At 44.3% G+C, this 19898-nt stretch overlaps 1 long non-coding RNA gene across 1 annotated transcript in view; it reads left to right on the top strand.

Moving 5' to 3' along the window:
• The window catches only part of LOC309811552, a 624797-nt gene that overhangs the window by 532328 nt on the left and 72571 nt on the right, over positions 1-19898 (top strand). The gene's annotated exons all lie outside the window — the stretch shown is intronic.

Below are 19898 nucleotides of genomic sequence, written 5' to 3'. Positions count from 1 at the left end.
CTTCTTTTACTTAGAATAAAAACCACTTAAAGTGGCTTCTAGAGCCTTCTGTGGGCTGCTGTTCGTTCTCCACCACCTCCCTGAATACACCACCTCTCCTCCCTCTTACCCTTCTTTTCCAGACCTGCAAAGGATGCTTCTGCCACAGAGCCTTTTCCTGGTCCTTCTCTCTGCCTGGAATACTCTTTCACCTGTAATCTTTTAGGCCTCTACTTCTTTCAGTCAGTCACCTTAAAGATGAGGAGGTGGCTGTCCTCTGACCACCCTATGGAAAATACAGTCCTCTCTTTCTCACTCTCTCTGCCCTGCCTTGTTTTGTCTCTAAGCGTTTCACTCATGTACATTTTGTTCACCTGTTTTTCACCTCTCTGTCTTCCACTGGAGGGTAATCCAGGAGTGCAGGAGGAATTCGGGCTGTTATATGTTTATTGCTCACTAGCCTCAGTGCTTAGCATAGTCTTGGTACATGACAGGAACTCTTAAATATTTCTTGAATAAACGAATGAGTTAATGGATAGAGAAATTAGCCTTCCATGAAAATAGCTAGTAGGCGGTGAACAAATCCGAGTGAATAAGGGATATTGCTAAATGTTTTTTTGTCTTCAAATGAATTCCTAGCCTAATTCTAACTTCTCAGGTGCCCATGATGTGTGTATGTGTGTGTTTGCCTTTCTGTACAAGTTGGCCCTCATCAACTTGCACAAAAAATATGTATAGAACCTGTAATTATAACCAAACTGAGTAAAATGCTTTCCCTGTGACTTTCCTTGAGCTCTCAGTAGCAGAGCAAATTCATTTGGGGAGGAAATGCTGTTTTGAATGAGGATTCTTATGTCTACTTCTTAGGTAACCCTCCCATAGAAGGAAAGAAATTTCTATTTCCTTATCCCTTATACCAGGGGAGAACAGGTCTCAGAAAACAGCCAGCTGGTGAGTTAGCCTTTCCCTTAAAAGATTTGCCCCGCTGCGTCCCATTTGCCTCCTCCAAAGCCCACCTCACTAATAAGAAATCGATCTTTGTTAGCTCTACAAACATTGTGTGTGTGTGTGTGTGCATTTGTATGTACCTTGTAGAAGGCATTTTAGATAATGTCACCTTGAGTGCTTTGATCATTCTTTAATAGTTTCTAGTCTGTTTCTTCTCAGTACTTATCACAGGCTATGGAATTTATTCCCAGCTCACTCATAAAGCCCATTCTTCACTTTGGAACTCATTCTTGTTAAAGACCAATGTATCTGTGTCCAAAAATTTTCCATGCTGTTTTTAAAGAGACAGCATTCTTCCCTAGCCTCTAAATTTTGACTCCTGCTTGGCAGGGGGAGTGGAGGAACATATTAGGCAGCACAAATGCCTGAGAAGGATCCAGTGCATAGGTCTTCATGCTTTTTTTTAACCCCACTGATTCTTAGACCCTTTTTAAAAATTAATTAATTGTTGGTTGCATTGGGTCTTCGTTGCTGCATATGGGCTTTTCTCTAGTTGTGGTGAGTGGGAGCAGCTCTTGGTTGTGGTGCGCAGGCTTCTCGTTGCAGTGGCTTCTCTTGTTTCAGAGCACGGTCTCTAGGAACGCGGGCTTCAGTAGTTGTGGCACGTGGGCTCAATAGTTGTGGCTCACGGGCTTAGTTGCTCTGCGGCATGTGGGATCTTCCCGGACCAGGGCTCGAACCTGTGTCCCCTGCACTGGCAGGCAGATTATTAACCACTGTGCCACCGGGGCAGTCCCGGTTTTTAGCCCCTTTCATATCCTCCTCAGCACTAACCCCCTTGGTGTGCTGCCGCCTCGGGTGCAGCCTTTCAACTTAAGCAAAACTGTACTTTCCAGTCCTTTTCCTGTATCTGATACCTGACTTGTAAAAGCTGTTTCGCTTCTCTGACTTGGTTCAAACTTAACCTGGGATTCAGAATTGTAGAGAATCCTAGAAATCAAACTGAGTTCACCTGTGCATGCATTTCTTGAGCCCTGACTAACTGCTAGGCACTGTTAAAGCTGTGAGCACAGCAAAATGCTTGTCTTTATTGATACTGTGTTATGGTAGGAATGACATGTAATTTTTGAAAGATGATTTAAATAGTATGTCAGAGTAGTCATTTGGTTTTAAATGGGTTTCATTAATGCTAAGTATTTGGGAGTTTAACAGACCATCTCTTGGTTTCTGTTAGTATATAAACCAGAGAACTTCATTTGTCGTGCGAAAGATGAGCTGAACCATCCTGAGGCTCATTAAAGTCTCATACTGTGTCTTAAGTGTAAAATCTTGAATCTTTGAACAAAGCTTTCACGTGTCCACATCTCTGAATTCTCTGTCCTTCTAGAAGAAAACAATCAAAGTGAGTTGAGGGCCGTTCAAGACAGAGGATCACGTGAAGAGCTTTCCTGCTGGCAAATCTGGCAACAAATTGCAAATGACTTAACCAGATGCCAAGACTCCATGATAAATAGTTGTCAGCTCCACAAACAAGGTGATTCCCCCTGCCAGATTGGGGCAGGACTCTATTCAAATTTCTGAAGGTGAGAACCGTATATGAAATGATAAAGCAGGTGATCCCAGTAGTACTGGAAATGCAAGGCTTGCAACTTTGAGAGCCCAGGATTCTTGGAGGAAAACTTCATTGGCTGAGTCAGAATGATCAGCATAGACACCAGCAAATTTCCATGAAAAATAAACGGTGTCAGTGTAAAGAGGATGTTGACACCATCAGTTGGATTTCACATCACCTTGATGCTCATGGAGTACACAAGGGTCAAAAATCTTACGGCTACAGTGATTATAGAAAAGATAGCACGAGGGTTTCAACACTGGATCAGAATACCATGATTCACACAGGACAAAAACCTTACCAGTGTAATGAACGTAAAGAAACCTTCACCGATCGCTCCACCTTTGATCTTCACCAGCAATTGCACTCAAAAGAGAAGTCTCATACGTGCAGTGAGTGTGGAAAAGGCTTCCGTTACAGCTCGGTTCTTCATATTCATCAGAGAGTTCACGCGGGAGGAAAACACAGTGAGTGTGATGAGTGTGGCAAGGAGTTCAGTCAGAGCTCACAGCTGCAGACTCCTCAGAAAGTCCACACTGTAGAGAAACCATTCAAATGTGGGGAATGTGGGAAAGGCTTCAGCCGTAGGTCAGCACTTACCTATTCATTGTAAAGTCCACACGGGAGAGAAACCTTATAATTGTGAGGAGTGTGGGAGGGCCTTCAGTCAGGCCTCTCACCTTCAGGACCATCAGAGAGTCCACACTGGGGAGAAACCATTCAAATGTGACACAAGTGATAAGAGCTTCAGTCGGAATTCACACCTTCAGTCCCATCAGAGAGTCCATACGGGAGAGAAACCGTACAAATGTGAGGAGTGTGGGAAGGGCTTCATTTGTAGCTCAAATCTATGCATTCATCAGAGGGTCCACACAGGAGAAAAACCCTACAAATGTGAGGAATGTGGGAAAGGCTTTAGTCGGCCTTCAAGTCTTCAGGCCCATCAGGGAGTCCACACTGGAGAGAAATCATACATACGTAATGTGTGTGGCAAAGGCTTTACTCTGAGTTCAAACCTTCAGGCACATCAAAGAGTCCATACAGGAGAGAAACCATACAAATGTAATGAGTGTGGGAAGAACTTCAGGAGGAACTCCCATTATCAAGTTCATCTGGTTGTCCACACAGGGGAGAAGCCCTATAAATGTGAGGTATGTGGGAAGGGCTTCCGTCAGAGTTCATATCTTCAAATCCATCAGAAGGCCCACAGTGTAGAGAAACCTTACAAGTGTGAGGAGTGTGGGCAGGGCTTCAATCAGAGTTCACGACTTCAGATCCACCAGCTGATCCATACCGGTGAGAAACCATACAAATGTGAAGAGTGTGGGAAGGGATTCAGTCGTAGAGCAGATCTTAAAATTCATTGCAGAATCCACACCGGAGAGAAACCGTATAATTGTGAGGAGTGTGGGAAAGTCTTCAGGCAGGCCTCAAATCTTCTGGCCCATGAGAGAGTCCACAGCAGAGAAAAACCATTCAAATGTGAAGAGTGTGGGAAGAGCTTTGGTCGGAGTTCACACCTTCAAGCCCATCAAAAAGTCCACACTGGAGAAAAGCCATACAAATGTGAGGAGTGTGGGAAGGGCTTCAAGTGGAGCCTGAACCTCGACATGCATCAGAGGGTCCACACAGGAGAGAAACCATATAAGTGTGGGGAGTGTGGGAAGCACTTCATTCAGGCCTCAAGTCTTCAGCTTCATCAAAGCGTCCACACTGGAGAGAAGCCGTACAGATGTGACAGATGCAGTAAGGTCTTCAGTCGGCCTTCACAGCTACAGTCTCATCAAAGAGTGCACACAGGGGAGAAGCCTTACAAGTGTGAGACCTGTGGTAAGAGCTTCAGTTGGCGCTCCAGTCTAACAGTTCATCACAGAATCCATGCTGCTGATAAATCCTATAAAAGTGAGAGGAGTGGTAAGACCATCAGAGAGCCCACACACGAGAAAAGTTCCATAAAATGAGTAAAACAAAAACAAAAACAACTCAGGTGTCATGTGAATTCTTCCAGTCATCAAGTTCAAAAGAAAAAAAAATCATTTGTTTCATTAAAGTCGGTGTTCCAGCCATAGCTCAACATGTCCCAGTAGTCAGGAGGCCACACGGCAGAGAACTCTGGTAAATGGTGTAGTAAGTTGGAACTTTGACCTCTATTAAATATTAGGGGAGAAGCCTTAGTGTGAGTTTTAGCAGGCCTTGTACAAAAGTATGATGAACATGCCAAAATGTATGCCCATTACAACGTAAATTCCACGAATGCAGCGACGTTTGTTCTGAATCTACAGTCTGAACATTGTCAGCTACTTTGTAGGTGCTCGATATTTGTTCAGTTAATGAATGAGGAAAAACTTTTTGAAAATTATGTTGCAATCCCCTCCAAAATTTCACAAAAATTTGTATTCAGAGCAGGTAACCTAAATCTGGCCTTAAAAGTAATTCAGGGAGACAAAAATTTGAAGTGTTAGAAAACCACTCAGTATTGCAATTTGTAATATTAATGTGGCATCGTCCTGTTATGATGAGCTCCATTTGTCTCCCCCCAGCCTCGCTTCAAGTTGGATCTTATCTTGGACTTCGTCTATCTAATATTCTGTGAATCTTATACAGTACAAATTTAGTTATCTTTTGTGACAGTATAGACTTACTGAAAATGGATTGTTCATCTTGCAATACAGAAAGCATACTGTTGACCCTTTTTTCAAGAATGTCAAGGCAGAGGTTTAAGTGTCAGAAAGAGTTACTAATGACAGTGACAGAGGACAAACATTTCTTAGTAAATGAACTGATCGTTGGTTTCTTATTCACCACATTTCCGTCTAGGTTTTGATGTGATTGTCTCCCAAGGGTTTTAGCATTACTTTCATCAAGACTTCTTAAGTAGAGAAAAGAGGCTGTTTGAAGTAGATTACTTTTGTCAAGTTCTCTATCTCCTTACTCCTCTCTGGCCTGAGATAAAAAGAAAAAAATTATTTGTTGAAATCTGGTAATTTCATCAAACATATTTATTCAACGACTGACTTGCACACTTTTTCCTAGCGGTGGATTGAAAAATTGATTTTCAAAGTGAAGTTGCTGAGTACATATCAAAACATAGAACGTGCGTCCCTTTGATATAGAAATCACAGAATAGGACCTTATAATTAGGAAATTCAAATAGAAAAGGTGAGTAGCATGTCAATGTTACTAAATTTTGTAAAAGTGAAATATTCAATAGGAATGTCTTTATATTTTAAGATAGTTATGTAATAGGTCTGTTAAAATGATGGCTTAAACTTAATGACAGAAGCATGTAACAGTTTAATGTATTTTAGGTAGGTACATCACATACCTTAATCAAACATGTATGTGTGTGTGTTAATGCATCCTATCATCTGTAAAGGGATATTCAACCTTATGTAAACAGTGGCAAGATTTTCAGGGATTTCTTCCACATGTAACTTCCATATTTTAAATTTTTCATTGAGCATCGATTTTCCAGTAAAATACTGTTACTTTTATAGTAACATAGGTAGTAAAATAATGTAAAATATAATATTAAAAATTACTAAGAACATATTAATCCCTCACAGTAAGAAATCCTATCATCATGAGGTATACATATATATGGCCAAAATTAAGGAATAGACCTCTAGAAATCAGTTATAAAAAGAAAAAATGTATATGGTTATTCAAAGATACAGAATAGTAGTCAGTGTAACGGTCTATTTATAATTAATGCATTTGAAGTTTAGGATAAATCCATGCAGCCCAGAATATTCTGTTTTAATTCCAACAGTAGAAATTTACACATCCTAGTTCTCCTCATCAGGCTTCCTTACTGGGTGAATGGATGGATAGCTCGGGGTACCGGCTTGTCCTTTCAAGTGCTTGGTCTGACTGGAGAAGTAGCTGGGTCGCTCCAGACACTATGACACAGAGAACCATTAGCTGTGGGGAAAAAGGAACTTACCCCCCAAAAAACTTTTTAAAATTGTTTACAAAGTAACAGTGATTGGGCAAATCCTGAAGATAGAGAGTGGAAATAGGTAAGTTTTAGAGGTAAAATTTATCAACGATTCCCTAAGGAAAAATGTGCATAGGGAAGAAACCTAGAATGATGGGAACAAGTTGTTAAGGAGGAGGTTTGCATACCATTTCCTACTTCTTAGTCATTTCACTGATGTTTAACACTTACTTGGTTAAAGGGCTTTACTCAGCAAAAGATGTATTTAATGTGAGAGGCAGGTTTCCAAGATTGGTTTCCTAGACCACACCTTCACATGTGTATGTAAAGTCCATGCTACCTCAAATTGCATTGCATTAGATGTCAGAAATCCTAGGGCTTTCTTGTTTGGTTTGGTTTGGTAGCTATCAAACCACCAACTCTCAAGGTAATTTGTAGTTTAGTGAGTTAAGTCAAGGGCTGGAAAACTACCTCCTGTGAGCCCAACCTGGCTCATTGCCTTTAAAGCTTTATTGGAACATAAAAGCTCTTTATTGGCCCATCCATTTATTTACCATCTTTGAGTGTTTCCCATTGTGCTGACAGTGTTCAGTGGTTGTGACGAGCACTGATGGCCCACAAAACCTAAAATATTTACTTTCTGGCCCTTGAGAGAAAAAGTCTGTTGATCCCTGTGGTAAGCCCAAAAGGTTTGTCTCTGTAAGTGAAAGACCACAGTAGAGCAGAACTTAGACTTGGTTCAGTGAGGATTCCAGAGAGGTTTCCTCTTTGATTCTCATATCTGCCCTTCTGGTTGACCTTGTTCTTTAGTTTGGTTCAAAGACAGTGGTAGCAACTAGGGACTACCTGTTTCTTTCTTCACATTCAATGAAAGAGCTGCTCTTCCATTCTTAGTGTTGAGTAGTTCACAACTCACTCCCAGTGCATGGCTTCCTCTAACCTTGACTCCCACCTATGCTAAAGACTAAATCTTTAGCTTTGTATCCAGTTCCATTGGCCTTTGTAGGGCCTTCAGTTTCAACTCCCAGTTGATAGCTTGAGCTCGAAATCTGTTTTTACCATTGGGGATTTTCTGTCTTAGCTTTGAGCTTGGCTACATAGCAACACTTTGGGGGACTTGTTATAATCAGCATTTCTATCTTTCTTTCCTTCCTTTTTATTTATTTATTTTTTTAAGGGGATCCAAAGTCAAATTCAGTCAGTGGCTGAATGACAACACATTGATTCACAACCTTGTAGATTCTCTTATGTCCTAGGGCATCAGTGGGAAGGAGTAGAATCCTGGAAATTTGAGGTGGAAATACATGGGCAGATTCCAACAAAGCTGAGGCCTGTGACCTCTGACCTGTGACCTCTTAGTTGAGCCTGCTGTGCTATTAGAAGGAAGTCTGCCTCTACTCTGAGATAGTTTCCTTGCAGGGGTCTGTGGATCCTCAAGACTTGCCTCCACTACCTCTCGTTTTTCCAGACCTAGTAATCAGACTAGAGTCCTTGAAATGGGGATGGGAGCAGGGAAGGGGTGGGTACCCACCGGGTATAAAGGATGACCATGAGGAGACACTCTCTGCTAAAATAAGGAATTGTATAATTTATTTCAATAGAAACCTGAGAAATAATGTGTGTGGATTTTGTAGGTATTGAAGCAGGTGGGAGTAATGTAATATTGGGTTAGGCTGGATTTGTTGATACGAGTGCATTCAACACCCATTCCAGACTCAGCGTGTTAGCTTGGCTACCTGGGAATGCCTTCAACAGTTTGCTCAAATGACTGACACCTGTACCCAAAGTTAGCGTATGCTAAAGTCAAAATGCCAGGACTTTCTAAGTATGTTGTAGCAAAATTTCTTGACGTTGGCATGACTGACATTTTGAACTGGATAGCTCTTTGTTGTTGGGAGCTATCCTGTGCAATGTAAGATGGGCCAGTGGCACATACTCTTCCCTGCCACCCTAGTTGTGACAATAAAAAGTGCCTTGAGGGCTTCCCTGGTGGCGCAGTGATGGAGAGTCCGCCTGCCGATGCAGGGGACATGGGTTTGTGCCCCGGTCCGGGAAGATCCCACATGCCGCGGGGCAGCTGGGCCCGTGAGCCATGGCCGCTGAGCCTGCGCATCCGGAGCCTGTGCTCCGCAACGGGAGAGACCACAACAGTGAGAGGCCCGCGTACAAAAAAAAAAAAAAAGTGCCTTGATACATCCGTGTGCACCAGCCACGTGGGGCTCATTCATAACACAGCTCCTTAAAGAAAAAAGTCTCAAGGGGCATCCCTGGTGGCGCATTGGTTGAGAGTCCGCCTGCCGATGCAGGGGACATGGGTCCGTTCCAGGGCCCGGGAAGATCCCACATGCCATGGAGCAGCTAGGCCCGTGAGCCACGGCCACTGAGCCTGTGCGTCCGGAGCTTGTGCTCCACAACAGGAGAGGCCACAACAGTGAGAGGCCCGCATACCACACACACAAAAAAAATGTCTCAAGACACTGCCACGTATTTCCTGGGAGGGGGGACCAAAAGTGTCCCCAGCTGAGAACCACCACTGTAGAAGGTTTACAAAGGCATAGAAATGCCAGACCACTGGAGTGGATTTATCACATAAGATCTGCTCACCCAAACCCCCTATGTGCCCTGGGAGGGCTCAGAGGACACTTCCTTTGCCAGAGGTTTAAGAAACGTATTGGTGAGGGGAGCGTTAGCAGTCTTGGAATGCTCTGTAGCTGCTCTTCTCTGCAGGCCAGGAATGAGAGGGAAATTATGTCATCATAATGGGCTCCCTAAATTCAGTGAGGCTAATGGGATCGTGGGGCATCATGGGTCAAGTGGAAACACTTCATTGGCAGAGATAAAGTGAGCGTGTTTTTCACAATGAACAGCAAAATGAAAGGGCTCATTAGAATGCTTTGATACACAGAGATTTTTTATATTTGCTCATGTGCTATCTCTAGGGCTGAAATAAATGGGAAGTCTACTAATACCCTACTTGATTTGAATCAGGAGAAAAGCTCTAGGTCTGATGAACATGTCTGACCGGAATCAACATGGGAGTTGTGCTCCCTCAGCCAATTCGATAACATGAGTCAGTTCCCATTTCCAGAGCATCTTGAATGAAGGGCAGGCCGGGTCCCCTTGAGGGAGGATATACCCTGGTTTACTACCAACTATCCCGAGGGTGCTTTCTTCTCCCTGGAAGGGATAAAACAACTGAGGTAGAACAGGAAGAGACAAGAAGCACTCCAAGCTCTGCTGGTCAGGGTTACCCTCCAGCGTTGCCTTAATGCTCAGAGCCACACACACCACAGTGAGCTTGGCTCCAGATCAACTACCACGCAACGAAGGTTCTGGAACACTTCCATATCTCGGGGAACCTCATTTCCACGTGACTCTCTTTCATATTCCCCTTTGTCACAGAAGGCTAGGTCCAGTGGTCCGGGTGAGATCTCAGCTCAGGCCCAAGGCTCTCAGACCTCAAAGTTCTGGTCCTGCAAAGGCCCCTGTCCTCTCTTCAGACCACTCCTGGCTCTCTCTGCCGAGAAGGAGCTGCTGGCAGTACGTCCTCTAAGAGTTGAGGTCCATCGTGCAGACCCTGAGAAAACTCCTAGGAAAAGGCTCCACCTTCTTGTTTAAGTCAACAGAGCTCACTTACTTTGGAAGTGCTGGGTGTGTCCCAAGTTGATGCAACTTCAGAGCCATTAGGTCAACCAGCACATGTGTGCGGCTCCTTCCCTTACACTCCTCTGGGCCCTCGTGACATAGGCTCAGAAGACTGCCAGCCTCAAGCCTTACCTCTTCCAAGACCACACCGTCTCCAGGATCTTCTGTCCCATGAATCTCAGTTGCTGTGTGGAAATCAAAAGAGAGGAAAGAGCCGGCCTATGGGGTCTCATTGGGCTGGGGCCTTCTTGCTTCACTTCCTCCTCCTCCTCGTCCTCCTCGTCCCCCTCGTCCTCTTCCTCGGGGTGATTTCGGATTCCAAATTGCCCATCCAATAGGCCATGTTGAGATGAAAGATACGGCAGCTGAATCCCTCCAGGACGCCGCCCTTCACATGCTGCTGGAGGACCTCCAATGTGGGGAAGACCCGGCAGCAGGCCATGCACCTGAAGCCGGTCTCCATGGTCACCATCCAGTCCGGTGTCTTGGCCCTGGGTGTCTCCTCGATGGCAGGTGACCCTGATGGGCTGCCTGGCTCTGCCCCTTCCTCATACTCTTTCTCCTCCCCAGTGGGCTCACTGTCAGACAGGAGGTTTTCGGTGGACACATCAGAGGGGTAAGTGCCTACTGTGCACGCATCCTCAGGAAGGGTCACTTCTATCCTCAGCTGCTTTTCAGGCAACTCCAAGGGTTTCTTTGTCTTCCAGGAGACAGTGACACCCTTGTTTACTTGTACCTGCATGTAGTATATTTTCATGCCCCTTTCCTCTTTGTCTGGGTGCAGATCGTTCTTACAGGGTGAAGAGGGTGAGGAGGAGACACAGTGTGATGGGGGAGCGGTCTCCCCTTTTTCCTGAACCTGGGCTAGGGGTGCGGTAGGCTGGGCAGTGTCTCGATGTGATCTCCGGATTCCTGAAAAAGGAAATTAAAAACATAATAACATGCATGGGCCATGCCAGAAGCTGAGGGAGCAGGTGTGGTAGACGAGAGAGGGACATTTGCATGACGTAGCTATGTCGTGAGAGTGGTGTCTGTTGGCCGTAGGAGGCAGTGGTGTATCTGGTGTCATCTGTGGGCTTTTTTCTGCGTGTTGGGGGATACTGGAGCGGTGTCTGTATACAGGAGTGTGGAGTACAGTGGTGAGGACTGTGGTATGTGAGGGATGCGGATGGATGCATGTATGACGAGGAGTGTGAGTTTGGGAATATTGGTGGGGCATTCCTTGTGGAATGGGGCGGTGGTGCAGGAGGAGAGTACTGTGGATCACGTGCTTGGGGTTCATGTGTGCACTGAGAAGGGCTGTTCCTGGAGGGCGCATGTGTGTGTGAGCTGTTTGGACCTGAGCTAGATGGTCCTGCTCTCAGGCTGGAGGTCTATGATGCAGAACTCTGTCCTTCTCTGGAAGCAAATGCAAAGAGAAACCCTACATTTTCCTCTGAAGATGCTTAATCTGGTCCCTCTTCCCTCCACCTCAAGCCCAGACCTTTCCGGCCCCTGCTCCTTGACTTCCCCACCATGGTAGTACCAGGATTCACACCCGCCCCCCACCCCTGACTCAGCTGGCATCCACGCCCTCGGAACAGCTCAGCCATCCTGCCCAGGTTCCTCCACAGAGCCCTCATCACCTCTGATGACCCTGGGTTTCCTCTCTGTCTCCCTGGGATCTGTGTGCCTCCTGCCTCACAGCCAAGCACCCCCTCACCTGAGGAGCCCCACGCCCTTACTGGCGTAGATGAGCTTGCACGGAGAAGAAGCACAGGAGAAGTGTTTAGGGGCAGAGGAGGCCTCCCCTGCCCATGGGCTGCAGCCTTGGGCCACCACAGTGGATCCAAGGTGAGGGGGATCCTCTTGTGACTTCGAGATTCCTGAGGGAGGAATGAAAGGCTCAGGGTGGGTTCATCAGTCCTCTGTCCACAAATATTTACTGAGTGTGTGACACGTGTCAGGTGCAGTGAATACACACAGTTGAGAGTGTGGTTCCCAGTGTATACTCCAGGATTTAATTCCAATCAGTACTTACTCTGTCACTGTCTTGTTGGTAATGTAGGCCTCGGTGGTGACTGTGAGTATGTGGGAAGAGTGAGTGATGTGTATCTGTTAAGTCTGTGGTAAGTGTGGGGTTAGCATGGGGAGCACGCTGCAGATGTGTCTTATCAGTGTCTGTGGCCTTTGTGTGCATGGTTTCTGTTCACAAGTCAGGAATTCTGGGACATGTAACTTTTCCTCATTACACGGTGTGGCTTGTATTTATGGTGCGTGTTCATTCATTCATTCACCAAGATTCAGTAAGCAGCTACTCCTGTGTATCCGGCACTCTTGCATTGTTGTAGTCTTTGGTAACGCTGCACATTCTAGTAGGGGAAGACACACACTAAACAAAACTACAATAAATATATAATATATCAGCTGGTGGTAAGTATATAAGGGTTGCCAGACTTAGCGAACAAGAATACAAGGCACCCAGTTAAATTTCAGTTTCAGATAAACCCAGAATAATTTTTTATTGTAAGTATTCCCATGCAGTATTTGGTCTTACTTACTTATAGTGTAAGTATGGCCCATACAATATTTGGGACATACGGATACTGAAAAATTACTTGTTGTTTATCTGGAATTCAAATTGAACTGGATAGCCCATATTTTATCTGGCAACCCTGACATGGGTTACTGAGACTGTGGTTTACTGTGGTTTGTACAAAGCGGGTCTGGCATTACTCAAGAATGTGTTATAAGTGTGGTGTGTATGACACGTGACTGGTTCTTATAGAGGTATTTAGCGATGGCTGAAGTTAGCTGTGTTTGTGCGAGAGTTGAGCAGATACACATATATATAGTGTATGTGTGTGTGTGTGTCCTATATATATAGTGTGTGTGTCTATATACATATCTCATCTCCAGCGTTTGGTGTTGGAGGACAGGATTGTGGTATAGATGGGTTGTATGAGAACGTAGTATAGGAGGGATCCGTGTATATACCTCCATGTGCTGTGTGTGGTTTCCTAAGGAAGTTATATGTGGGGTGTGTGATATTTTTGCTGTATCAGAGTGTACATGGGTGTATGAGATACTGTCTCATAAAACACCCCTAACAAGAATTCTGTATACACTCTTACGTACACCGAGTGTCACCCACATCCAGGCAGGGTGACAAGAACTTTACCACGCAGACTTAATATCTGATAAGCACTCTACCCGCTTTCATCCTGCTCATCTCTGCACTATGACACACACACACACACAGACACAGTCACACACACACACACAGAAACATAGAGAAAAATATTCTGAATGGTTAGGGGCAGTCATTGCCTTCCCCAGCCTGTCCCAGCCACTGCCTGAAAATCTGCCTGCTGTCTAGAGCTCCATTGCCAGGGCCCACCCTACAGTCTCCAGTGTCCTGGGCCTGGTAGGAGCTACTGGGCTCTAATCTGGGGCAGAAGCCTCTAGCTGGAACTCTGGGGTGAGCACCCCCGCCCAGGGCAAGCTACTCGCCTACATTTAATGCACGCAGGCACCCCGTGGCCCGTGGCTCTCAGAGCTCCCCGCAGGACCATGAGGACATTTCTCACCCCCGCCCACATGGTCTCAGTCTCTGGAAAACCCTTCCCTTCCCTTGATCTCCTTTGGGCAATTCTTCCTGTTGAAGGAATAAAACCTCCTTGCTTTCAATATGACACCATCCCTAGACAAACAATCTTCTTTCGAACTGCATACCACTTGTCAAGATACTTTTCAACAGGGCCTTCAACTCATGGGGCTTCTCTTTCCACTTTGGTAAAAGAGGCCAAGCAACTCATGGGTCTCTCTCAGCATCCTTGCATCCTTCACATCCCCCACCTCATGACCCCAGGGAAAGATCCAAGAGCATAAGAGAGAAATCGGGGACTGAGAAAAGCTGCACCTCTAGGTCTGTGCAAGCAGGATGCAGCCTGCTGTGAGTCCGACAAAGCTCCAGGCCCGGCAGCCCCAGGAGAGAGTCCCCAGACCACCGGAGCTGACCTCCCATCTCCCAGGATCATCTGGCCGTTCTGTGCCGTCTCACACCACAGGGATGCTCCGGATGGATACGGCAGTATCAGTGAGACGAGGTCTCTCGCTCCCTGCTTCACAGGTGACACCTTCTCAGTCACCCCATCCTAGAGAAGGTTTAGTTTGGCAGAAACCCATGTGCCCCAGACAAGTTGCCCCCCACATACCTCCTCCGTTCTCGGCAGTTTCCTGGGACTCTTCATTTTCCAGATGTTTCCTCTTTTGTCGCCGTTTCATGGTACCAACTAGAAGTCTCCCTTAGAAGATGCCTCAAGAGATGTCCAACTCCTCCTCTTCCCTACAGGTTGGCCCTTGTTGGCTCTTGGGCAATCCGTTGAAATGACTCAATACAAACAAAATGGTCAAGTCTCCTAAATGGCTGAAAAACTTGTACCACTTAGTGAACCAGCAGTACTGCCTAGTGCTCACCAGGGCTGTTATGTTTGCAAGGTTGCCAGGCGCACAGTGGAATTCTGTGACCTCAGTGATGACATCAGAGCATTCGGTGGACCTAGGTTGAGCACAGTGTCTGCAGTAGCACAGGCCCCATTTTCAAGAACAATTCCTTTTTCCCAGCCGAAGCTTTCCCGTGAAAGGGAAAGGTTCATACCATATCTATTATAAGTTGTATCATACCATATCTATTATAAAATGAACATTTTGATTGGAGATGTTTTTATGTCTTTTATATAGAGATTTAATATGAATATTTTAAATGGTCTCCAGTTTCCCTGTGGATTATTGACATTTTAAACTCTGCACTTCAATTTTCCCTCAATACGTGTAATTTTGTCACAGCTATTTCTGTACTTAAAGATGAGTAACTATATAATTGATTTCTTCATTTTTTCCCATCTCTTTCCAAGGTACTGAATTTGATTGTGTCTTATGAATGAGTGAAAAATGCTAGTCCTTGAGTCAGGACATTGGGCCCTTTACCAAGTAACTCAACCTATCTGGGCTTCAGCTTCTGTCTGTGCGATCGAGAGGCTTGGCCTAGTTGACTTTTCAAATGCTGTGTTTCTTTGATTCACTCTCACGTACTGATCTGCTACTTAGGAAGAGGGCGTGTTCTCATAAAGTAAGAACAGTCGTTTTCTAATCCTTGGGTTGGGCGGAGTTTAAGTGGTCGTACTCAGTTTGTCAGTTTTATTTACTTTTACGTATGCTTAGTTCTAAGTAATTTATATGGCTCTTGTGACAATTTTTAGATCTTTTTTTCTTATTTTCTTTTACAGTTTCTAATTTGCTATCGCCAGTATAGAGGAGCGTGATTGACTTTTAAAATTTATTGATCTTGTATGTGTGTGCCTTGTTGAACCGTCTTATTAGATCCTGCTAGTTTATCTGTGGGTTCTTTTGGGTTTCCTAGATAAATGAACATATTAAATGTAAATAATGTGTTCATTGGATAAAGTTTATTTTCTTGCATCTATATATATAGAAGCAATATGTTGAATTGATTTAAATATTTAAATACTTACATACCTGTTATCATAATCTAAGATTCTTTATGTTATTTTCTTTCAAACAATATTATGTTTTCAGGATTTATTCACATCAGTCCATATAGATCTAGGTCTTTTATTTTTGACTGTTTGGTATTATTTCATCACATTCGTATAGCATCATTTATTTTCCATTCAAGCATTATTGGACAATTGGATTGTTTCCCTCTCTTCTCTAAAACAAGCAATGTTTCCTAGAATATCCCTGAAGATGTCTGACAGTCGAGAAGGGCCAGGGTGCCCAAAGGTTCCTACTTGCTTTTAGCCCCCTTTCAACAGGCCATCTCCAGCCAGCAATTTGAAGCACTGATGAAATGAATACTCCCCCAAGTGTGGAGATCTTAGGAGCTTCCTAAAAGGTGGGAGGTTAATGATAGGCATCCTGCTGGGATCCCAGGGGAGTCTGAGCTGGCCTGAAGCTCATCTTCCTCCTTCACCTCTCAAGAGAAATGTGGAGGAAAGAAGACTTCAAAAACTGTGAGTAGGCAGAGGGAGAGAGATTGGGGGCCGAAGCTGCAACTGAGGTCTTCGAGTGGCCTGTGAGGACGCAGAGCCTGTAGAGAGCCAGGCTCTGCCTTCTGAGCACTTCTCCCCTAAGGCTGCTCATCATTCAGGTGATAGCAGGCATATACAGCCAACTCGGCCCACACTGTCACAGAAAGCCTTATCAGAATCTCTTCTTCTTCATACACTCTTGTGTCTGTTACTTGGTTATTGCCTTTGGTACTCCACTGATGTGAACCACAGTTGCCAGGGGATGGAAGACACTAGTGAACCATCTTGCTCTGTGGCCTCAGTCCACAGCTTGAGGGTAAGGGAAGAGGCCAAATGAAGGTCAAGAAGGAAAGATGGAGTTTGAAGAGAAGACCTGAGTTAAGGGTGTCTTCTCAAATCTAGATGACTGAAATGTAGCTCCAGTACCTGAAGTCCTGCTTGTTCTCAAGGCTGACCACGGGGCTGGGTGCACTCAGTGAAGGAATCGTATACAATTAGTATTTCCTTGCTTGCTCACACTTGCCCTCCTCTGATACACCCTCTGCAAGACTGATCTTCCCCTGAAACAACTTTCCACCTGCTACTGTCATCTCATGAACATTTGCTTCCCCTTCCTGGTGTCCCCCTAGAATGCCATTGCAGCCAATTCATAATTTGATAATCATGCTTCTTACCATAGTCTCAGCAACTTCTGATAAATTTTATTCACTTTATTCCATAGTCTTCACCCATCAATAATCTTCCTTAACTTCCTAGCTGCAGGTTAACCCATTCGGAAACATTTCTTTTTCTTTCTCTTCTTTGGCAAATCCTTTCTATCTTTTAAGGTCTTTTTTTTTTTTTGTCTCTCTACCATCCTGCCTTCCTGAACTTCTTTTTTTTTTCCGTTTAAGTAACCTTTCAATCTCCTTCCCCAATTTCCTCATACACATTGAGAGTTTATTCCTCACACGTTAGACAGCGGTTTATGAATGGCCAGGCATAATGGACTCAGAGTGAGTTGGCACCCCCGAGGTACCTGTCTTGCTGGGGAGCCACAGGTGAAGGGCTGTCTGCTGGACACATGTTTGCATGGAGTCAGGCCGAGTGGCCTCCGGGTGTTTGCTCTGCACTTGTGTGTGTTTCTCCCTAGTTGGTTTCCTTGTCCAGCCACCTGTGACCTCCCTCCATCCAGCCCAGGGAATCCTTCTCATCACAGGGGTAGGATGTTTGTCTCATTTTCCATCACATCCTTTCCCCAAAGTTTGGTTGTGAGTTGTTCCCATTCCAAAGACCTTTCCTCTTTGAAGAGAAAAGAGAAAATCTTTTCTCTCCTTTTTTCTCACTTCACTTCTGCTCTATTATCTCCTCCGTCCAGAATGGCCCCCTGACTCAAATGGGTGTAGATCCGAAGATGGCAAGAAATGCCAGCAATTCTGAGATAATAATACGGATGGATCAGGAAAACTTGAAAACCTTTATCCCGCCACGTTTAAAAAATATTGCACTTCCAGTGAATTCAGAGTCTCTGTGTAGAAACACAAATGATGTAGAAATTGAATTACACTCAAGTTTTGCTTTCCTCCTTTCCTGATTTATTCTAATCCTAAAACTTAACATGATGAACTATTTGTTAGGTAAACGTTCAGGCATTTTCTACACATGCACACTTTTCTTTTTTTCACATAAGAGTGTGAACTAGGTCACTTTCAACATGCTGTTATTCTGTGATTCACTGTCTCCCACCGAGTCATCCACTGATAAAGTCATCTGTTTCATGGAGAAAGATTTCCAGTAGCTAATAGCCAAAGTCTGTGGAGTGCTTACTCTGTGTCGGGATCTTCTAACTACTTTACAGTTAATTTGTACAACATACCCATGGACCAGGTACAATTATGTCCCCCAAGTGACAGATAAGTGCAGATAAGTACAAATAAATACAGAGGCCAAGTGACTTGCCCAAGACACTGGAGCAAATCAAAATCCATGCCTCTGTAATCCTTTTGCTCTTTTGCCTCTGTCTGGGAAGCTTGATGATTTGTCAACTAAAACCTTAAATATCATGTTCCATTTTCATACCTGTGACACAAGCGTGGGACTCTGATACGGGGTAACTAACCTGAGTACTTTTGAAAACCCTTATGCACCTGGTTGAAAGTAAGCCAGGGACTGCAAGCTATAGATTTATGATTTCCTACCAACTATTAAAAATAGCTTCTTGAATGCAATTTATGTAATGTCAAGGCTAGGATGTAGTCCAAATAGTAACAGAAAAATGAAGATATGCAGAAAAATACTTAAAGTTGACAAGTATTGGGAGTGTAGTATTTTTGGGGCCAGTGTGAAGACCACAGGAAAACTTGCTGTTTCCATCCCAAACGGAAGAGCTCTGTGTTGCAACTGCCAAGGTCCCTGGGGCAGCAAGTGGGCTCACTGCTTCGTAAAGAAGCATCCTCAGTTTGATAGAATCATATGGGAGCCTTACATTTGGTTAGCAGTTCTACCTTCTTGATGTAATAATATTTTCAGGGTGTGGGAGGGTATCAAGCTCTGAAAATACCCTTGGAGAGATTTGCTTATTAAGTTTGGCTTTTTCAATCTCCCTAATACTTCTTTACTAAGCACCAGGCGGCTTCCTTCGCTTGTCAGAATCATGTTGTTTTTCCCTTGTCGAATGAACTTCCAAATACTTTTGGATGAGCTATTAAGTTTGGAAAAAAATATACATCTCTTTAAAATAAGGAAGATAATTACAATGACAAGTAGAAAAGACTCTAAAATGCAGAATATACCCCATTACAGGCAATTAATGGGAGTCGGAAGCTCGGGCTCACTGTCCAGTACATAGAAATAAAAGCTGAGGATGCTCTGAGGCATCTCTTGGATCTCTATAAGCCTCCATCATTTCTGATGAGTAGGGTTGACAGGTAAAATATAGGCTGTTCAGTTAAATATGAATGTCAGAAAAACAACGAGTACATTTTTAAGATAAGTATGCCCCAAATAGTACATAGGATCTACTTAAACTAAAAGTGATGACTTACTATTCATGTGAAGTTCAAGTTTAACTGGGTATCCTGTTTTTTTTATTTAGTAAATCTGACAGCCCTACTGATGATCCACAATGAGGGCAGTTCAGGAACGGTACATGCTGGCTCTCGGACAGTCAGAAATGGCTCCAGCAGATCCAGGTACAGTATAAAATTCTTTTTGGATGTAGCTCAGAAGCCATGGCCATCCCTTGACTGCAAGTAATGCCTCGGGTTTCCCTGAGGTGGGGTAAACCTTCCTCTTAATGGCCTTTTGGTAAGTCTGGAAGACCATATCCAAGGGGAGCCCCAAAGTCAGTTTCATCCTCACAACCATGTTTCCAATTCCTGCAATTGGCTGCATTTGACTCACAAGAGATGAGGAGGTTTGTGAAAATTGGGAGTGTCATAGCTTGAACCCTTTGTAGGTAAAGTTTTGCTGTTGTGAGAGTTTGAACAGGAGCAATGTGAAAGACTCCAGGTCCCCAGGTAGATAGAAATAATCCTCTTATACTTCTGTGTATGTGACAAGTCTCTAGTAGCTCACAGAGCAAATATCTGGTCTTGGAAAGACTGATCCAAGCTTGGATGTTTCTGGTGACAAGGCAAGGTCGTGAGTTTGAAGTTCACCTTTTATGGTTGAGGAGACAAGAAGGTTGTCAGAAGGGCAATCATGGAGGAGACGTTGGCTTCATCCATTGTGCAGGCTTGTATATTTGGTTCTATCTAGATTG

The sequence above is a fragment of the Mesoplodon mirus genome, assembly GCF_964341445.2.
Source record: "Mesoplodon mirus genome assembly, chromosome: 10".
Classification (NCBI taxonomy): Eukaryota; Metazoa; Chordata; class Mammalia; order Artiodactyla; family Ziphiidae; genus Mesoplodon; species Mesoplodon mirus.
This window is presented reverse-complemented; position numbering and strand designations above follow the sequence as displayed.